This window comes from Fringilla coelebs (genome assembly GCF_963513975.1).
Source record: "Fringilla coelebs genome assembly, chromosome: 1".
Taxonomy (NCBI): Eukaryota; Metazoa; Chordata; class Aves; order Passeriformes; family Fringillidae; genus Fringilla; species Fringilla coelebs.
The window spans coordinates 53753624-53761482 of record NC_140028.1 but is presented as its reverse complement, the minus strand read 5'-3'; positions in this window follow the sequence as shown (position 1 = coordinate 53761482).

Below are 7859 nucleotides of genomic sequence, written 5' to 3'. Positions count from 1 at the left end.
AAGCTGGCGGCTGGCATTGGCCATCTCCGGAAGGAAAGAGGAAAAGTGTGGGAAAAGCGGCCTCGGGGGTTCAGCTTGTTAGTGCTTGGGTGTTCAAGTGTGTGGTAAGAAATACATGGCCCTTTCTATTTTTCCCTTGTCTTCGTGTGTCATTTTGGATTTGTCAAGGATGAGAAGAAGAGAATTCAGAACCCGCTGTTCCAGAATCCGTATAAGCCAAAGTGCCATGCCGACAGAGCAGGGAACAGAGCTGGGCGATTCTGGATCCGCCTCTTAGAAGGAGGGCAGCCCAGGATGAGTGCGTGCTTATGCAATAGAGCAGCCAGACTGTTGTGCTTAAAACACCGAGCGAGTGTTGGGAACACACACTTTATCTGTCAGAGTGAGGCTTTTCCAAATGACTTGTTCTGATGCGCACTTGGCATTGAATGGGAAAAAAGAGAGCCCAGGGACTCAGTCCATCAACGTGGCTCTTTGAAAGAGGCATTAGGTACATAGAGTGTATGAAATCTGTTATTGTCTTTCAGCACCTGATTTGTGGTTGAGAGTTTCATTTTCAGGGCTAGAATAGAGATGGTTTAGTAGTGAACACATTTGCATGAAGAAAATTGTGTAACACCACCATTTACTATCTCTGAGCACAAAATTAATTAATTTCCTAGAGACTAGGCCAAATTAAATTGACGTGGGTATTCTACTTAACGTATCAGACCCTAAATCTAGATCTATTTTCTTTTGTTGTTTACTTTGTAAGACACGGATGACTTTGGGATGAGAGGGACATTCTTGCCTAGGCAATTCACAAAAATAACAGACACTTTTTAAAACTAAACACTTGGACCTTTTCCTTCTAAAGCAAGGGACTAAACTTCATGGATTGTAGCACAAGAATTCAACTTCATTCTTTAAATTTCTAAGCTGCACCCTAGCAGTGTATGCCACAAAGACAGCAAGGCTGTCAGTCTACTTAATGAACTATTTTTTAGTCCCCATTTTGAATAATAATAAAAAAAAAAGTAACAAACTCTGAGAAGGTGAATTAACTACTACACATAGTGTAAAAGTATGGCTGAAGCATGAAATGATGAAATTTTCCTGATTAAATCCTCACCAAATGTTTGAAAATTTTTCTGCTGACTGATTGTTCTAAGTGACTTGTTTCCTCCAAATGCATATTTATTTTGTTCTTATAAGTTTCCATAAGTGCAATAATCCTACAAACATGCAGTGTAATTTGGACTAGTATAGAACAGAATTGATCTGGATCCTTCTTTAATCTGACTTTCTTCTAGGTTCTGGAAATCTGTGCTTTTTACTGCTGCCATAGCATGAGGTGTCTTCAGGATCTTCCCTAGAGAGTTTCTGTACAGGGCCAGATGGGTAAACATATTTCCTGGTGAGATTTGTGGACTGCTGAGATGTAGTATAGACAGCTTTAACTTTGGTGAAAAAGAAAATGTACAGTTAATCATGGCTTTGCATTCTAGGAAGCATCTCAGACCATAATAGAAGTGTTTTCTGTGTTTTTCCTTGAACTACAAAGTTTTAGTTACTGAATTTACCAACAGTAGAAGTCTATACCTATTGCTGAAACAGGCTAGATCCTATTCTGATGTAGTGCAGATGGTTTCTTCCCGGATGCCTTGGGTCTGCTTCAGTACCTGGAGATTTGTTGTTATTAGGCTGCCACAAGGGCATTTGGAAGGCTGTTTAAGGCATGTTTTAAAAGCAGGTAGTGTGAATTACAATGCAGTAGGCAGGATACACAAGTAACCCCACTGAAGGTATCTACAGAAAGTTACACACACCATCACAGAGAAGTACTGTTACAAAGAGGGGGAAGTGCTCTCCTCAATATTTTTCTTAGCAGGAGTCATCACCTCTTTCTAAGTGATGTCTGGAAAATAAGCATTTGAACAGTAGAATTTCCCCAGCCTTCTCTTCATTCTGGTGGTAGAATAGTAATAATAGGGTCACCAAAGGTTGAACTTGAGAGGCTAAAATACCTGAATGAAACCTTGATTTTTACAGATTCACTGCAGCTATCCGACTTGTGCAGGTAGATTTAAAACAGAACTAGAAGGCCCATAAAGAATACTTAGAAAATCAGTAACTGCAGCTAGTATTTTAAGACCTTCCAAAATACTTTGCAAAAAAATACAGCTGTCTGTAAGGCCTTTAAATGATAATATTTCCCTTTATCATTCTCCTAGTCCATGATTTTTTCAAACCTTCCTTAGCCTAGACCTGCCCAGGCAGCGTGAGCTTCCTCACGTGAGCTGCTGGCTGATTTTGACTATCCATTCACCTCCGAGCTGGTTGAGGCTGCTCTCTGCCTTGCTGGATCAGACTCTTGGCTCATCTTTCATAACTGCCAAGGTCTTTCATAACCTCTGATCTTTCATAACCCCAAACACTAGCCAGTTCCTCTCACATGCCTTTCGTAACCTACACACACGCCACGTGTTTAATCTCGTACACTTGGAATAGGCCCATCCTGATGAACCTGAAATACAAGTGTTGCTTGGGTGTTTTGTCTGCCTCAATCCTCCTGAGCCCCAGGCAAATTTGTGTGGATGTCAGACTTCCTTTCCTAAGACAATGAATGCTCAGTGGAAGGGAAAACCTCTTCTCTCTGACCTCAGAGGAGAAAAGGGAGCCTAGTCATGGATTTCCTTCTCTCCCGGGGTGTGAAGCCCTAATTGACTTAGGTGTGGCTCAGCTGAGGGTGGCAGTCTCCTTCCCTTCCTGCCCTAAGCCGCTGGCAGAGTCCATGGTGCGGCCACTCTGTGTGCCGCACAGGGGTCCCCACCGCCGTCCGCTCGGAGCAAAACCCAGCGTCACTCGGGGGGGAAGCTACCGCAGCTGGAATTGCTTTAATTCTGCCTCAGCAGACAGCTTGCCATTCTCTACTCCGACAGTAATTGCAGGCTGCAGTGATGTAACAAAAAAGGTTGTAGCTTTGCAGAGAGAGGGTGACCTCGCTGTAGCTACCCGGCCGTCGACATGGAATCCTCAGATGCCTTCTAGTGCGGATCTTTGTCACTTCACGGGTTTGATGGATAATCTCCTAACAGGGAATAAAACGGGACGACAAGCGTATAACAGCTTTAATAAAAACAGGGGTGAAAAAAAAGAAAAAGGAAGAAATCTTTTGCAATTATTAGCCTGAGTGGGAAAGATCGTTTCCTCAGTGTGACAGCCAGAGGCTTGCTGCACTGTTATTAAAGTGCACTTCAGCGGGAATCATGCAGATGGCTTTTTTACCCAGCATAGGATTATATTGGATTAGTCATATAAAATTGTTGTTTACCATCTCTAGTCCTTTTCCCGAGAGCTTTTATCAGGAATCTCACAAAGCATGTAGTTTGAGCGTGCTTTTACGTGGTAACCCAGACGAGCAGCTTTTTGTTTGTGCAAACTGCTACAACGTTGTAGTTTAATGTAATCCTAATGTTGCAATGGGAGATTTTATACCTGATGCAAGAGGCTGTTTGGCCCAGATTTTCCTTTTGCCTACAAGAAGGGAAGTTAGTTAGTGAGGAGATGCTCTTTCTTCTTGCTGGACTCCCCAGAAGAGCTGTGCTGATCCCACTTCTGCTCCATTGGAGACAAACAGGAACTCCTAACACTGGCACTGTTTTCCATAATGCTCGCTAATGAGTTATTTATGGCATAACGCTTGATTAATGCACTGAGTGGTGTATGAGCTATTTCTCATGTTCCCTTTCTATCATGCAGAGCCATACTCTGACCATCTTTCTTCACTATGTCCAGAAGGCACAGGGATCACTGCTTAGACACAGTCCATGCTTTTCCTCCTGCTATAAACTAAGAAACTCTCTTAAACATACAGTGCAAGGCTCTCCCTTTAGATCTACCCCGGGGGTAGGCTATAACAATGAAATTTTTTTCACTTCAAGGTCCGACAGGTAGCTCTACTGGTAAAATGATATCCTTCCATTTTTTTCTGGAGTTTTCAGACTGGCTCTGTCATCCTGGGAAATTTTCTCTTCCAGGAGGTATGGCTGCAAGAACTTTCCTGAGGTGTGAGTGCCTTTGATTCTACAGTGAGAGATGTTTTTCTTCTCTGTAGGGGGTTCTGTGACAAGGTAATACAGTCCCAAGCTGTTACTCTTTTCCCTAAACCATGTTTGTGGGTATAAAATAAAAAGGTATTTTTCCCTGGCCTTGAAGGGAGAAGCAGCAGACTGCCACATGCATGCTGGTATTGTATTTTGATCCACTGAAAACACTGAACATTATCCACTGAAAACCATCTAGTATTATAACTTGATGTTCCTGTCACTGAAGGGGGATACAGAACTTCTGTCAGCATGCTGTGACAGGGATGCCTGTAGCCTAATTTGGTTTAATAAATATTGCCTCTGGTTTTGCCAGCTTTAAGATTAAATTGACTTTCTTATATATTATGAGAAAGTATTTTTTTTGTTTCCAGTTCTGCAAATGGTCACTTTTAATCCAATCATGTCTTGGTGCTTTTCTCTTGATATGCAGGAAATGTTCATGAACTGAACTCTGAGCTTTTGCTTTTAGGCAAAACGGTCATTCTGAGGCTTGGGAAAGCCAGACTGCTTCTCTCTTTTTCAGGGTAGGTTCCTGAACACAAATGAGATCATTAATCTGTGACCAAAGATCTAAACAAGATGGGGAAAGGGCCTTTTTCCCATGTTGGCCATTTTGTTCAAGGATGTTCCATGAATTTTCAAATGGCATTTGGCTGTGAGACTGGCAGCCCTGATTGTGCCATATAACATACCAGGCAGAAAAATCAAGTTTAGTCTTGCCATCTTCCAGCCTGAAAAGGACTCAGTAAGAAGCCACTGCTGACACGGTGGGTGGATGAGAAAAGAGATTAATTTGGGGCAGGTGAAATTTGTACATGATTTACAAAGGCATGTAGATTTTCATAGGAAAATTTTCATTCCTGGAAAATCAGATGAGGATGATAGCTCTTGAAAAGACACATAATCACCTTTAATCCATGTGGAAAAAGGCTACACTTGGGAGTTACTGTAGGATTGCATCATATTGTAGGGTTGTATAATCCCATGTTTATATATTTTCTGACAAATCAATGATTTTGGTGCACATGGAGCTGAAAAAGAGTGAAATGGGTCACATTCTTGTTGTTTGGCAGCAAGTAGGAGATTCAGCACTACTGCAATCAATGACATTTTCATTTATGTAAGCCAGCATGAAATGTGTCTTTGTTCATACCAAACTACATTAAAACAAAAATACAAGGAAAAAAATTGTGTTCAACAAATGAGCTGAACAGTAGTGTAAGAAAATGTTTCTGCTGTCATTGTTTACAATGGAAAGTATCTTAGTGGCATTTCATACATTCACTTCCACTGAGAAGTTTTTTAAAATAATGTATTGCTAGGATCTTTAGAAAAGTAACATATTTCCTAATCAAGTGCACATCAGTCTTTTATCATTAGTATAAACAATGGGGTATTTTGTATACACATAGGCTAACTGGCTTTTTGATTTTCAAAATCTGATGCCCAGTGCTACTCAACAGCCTTGGGCCAATTTCACAAATTGATGGAGTATCTTTAATTTGGAAGAATGGATGCTCATTTTGAAGTGGAGCCTCTCAAAATCAATGGTGACTTTGAAGATGTTTGATGATAGTGTGCATCATTAAACCAACAAGAACTTCAGCTGTAGCTTTTCCCAAAAGTTGCAAGACACAAGTAGGGGGTTTTTTGGTGTTATTTGGAGGATCAATGCTTGTTTGACAAAATCTGCATCTTTCAAACTCCTGCATAGTTGAGAAACTTGGCTGTTGTCTGCTTCCTCTGTCTGTCATCAATTCCCGTGCCAGGCATGAAAAACTGGGAAAGAAGGGGGCTGCATGTCTTGCCTTCTAGGTCAGAAATCAGGAATTCTTGTTTCCCTTTTAGCTCTTGTTGGCCTATTTCCCAACTTTTTTGTGTACTGCTGGTAACAGTTTCTGAGCTTTGACAACACTTGTGTCTTAAAGACCGTGCACAGCTGTGTTGTCAACTCCTGGGTAAGCAGGAGAGCAGCAGTGTGCCCAGAATTGGTTATTGTGTTGCTAGAAGAGCTGGGGAAACTGGGCCTGCAAGTTTCACATGAGAATCACAGAATGGGTCAGGTTGGAAGGGATCACAGTGCATCATCTGGTTCAACCTCCATGCTCAACCAGGGTCATCGCAGCGCACAGGATTGTGTCCAGATGGTTCTCAAATATCTTCTGTAAGGGAAACTCCGCATCTCTCTGGGATTCCACTGTGCTGATCTCTCTCCATTGCACTCTTACACTTCAGCTTCTCTTTGTCACTGGAAAAATTATTTCTGAAGTAATTTCAGAAAGTTCTGCAAAATATCAGAATCTCTATTATATCAGAGTGTGTTTTCTTCTAAATCAATAACATAGATTCATTGAAATGGTGGCCTGGAAAGGACTTTTGTCCTTGCTCTACTTGCTCTTGTCATTGTGATGTGCATATTAGGTGCACCTGTATTCAAAGTCATACCTGATCATTCTCTGATGTGTTTATTAAAATGTATATTGAGGAAAAACTATGTGAATTTTTCTCTTTGATATCAAGAAATTTTCCTTTTCATCCAGTTGAAGGGATGAGAGATGTCTACTCTATTAGACAGTAACTTGATTTGTGCTCATTCTCCTCTGGAAGACACAGAAAACAATTACTGCTGTCCTTTACAATAACCAAACTCAGTTAAAATGATTCAGATTTCAGCACCTCCTGATCTGCTGTATTTTCTTCTGTATGTAGTTTTTATTCCTGTTTTACAGTCTCCTCACTTGAGATGTTGTTTGTGCTGGATAAACCAGAATAAAACTGAGTTACTGCATCTCAGAGTATTGCTGCTTCATCTGAAAATAGGATTTCCCTGTCCCTACAGCACCATGGCATTGCTGGCTGCTACTATCCCTCCCAAGTTTATTTTTTCCTTGCTGCTACATCCAGCTGTAGCTAGTTACATCCAGCTGTCCTTTTACCAAGAAGTGACCTTGTGGTTTCCACAGCATGAACTGTCCATTGCTAGTTCATTCCATGGCACTTGCTGATTGAAGTAGCAATTTTAATGCCAGGCAATTGGAGTCAAGGTGATTTGTCACAGGCTCCAGCAGTTAGCAGTGTTGGGTGGTGGTTTCTATGGAACCAATGCAGAAGTCTTCACAGGCAGAATTCCTGGCAGCAGGTAACACTATGGGAAGTCCTTCCCTCACATGGGCTCTCAGGTTGCTGACAGCCTCAGAGCTGGGAATCTTGTGCACATTCAGCTCAGCACAGCAAAGCCTGAGCTGAATACAGACAAGGCTTTCACCTTTCACTCTGACCCCTGTGTGAAGTTCAAGAAGTTGACTGGATGGGTGACTGGGTTGAGAGTGGAGGAGAGATGCCAGGTTGTGCCCTGGAGCCAGAGGTGTGTGACACTTCCCTTAATCTGATTACAGTTCCAGTTCCTGCTCACAGCCCAACCTGACCTGTCTCCTGCCATGTTTTCAGTGAACTGTTGACTCACAAGCAGGCAGTGATGAGCTCCTGTCACATCCACACCCTCTTCCCAGGCACAGCAGGCTGAGAAAGCTGGGGCTCACAGCAAGCTGCCAGTATCCAGGGGGCCTACAGGAAAGCTAGAGAGGGACTCTTTGTCAGGAACAGTAGTGATAGGACAAGGAGTAATGAGTACAAATGGAAAAGGGAAATTTAGGCTGGATATTAGGAAGAAGTTCTTTACTGAGGGTGGTGAGGCACTGGAACAGGTTATCCAGGGAGCTTGTGGGTACCCCAGCCCTGGCCAGTGTTGGATAGCAACCTGGTCTGGTGGGA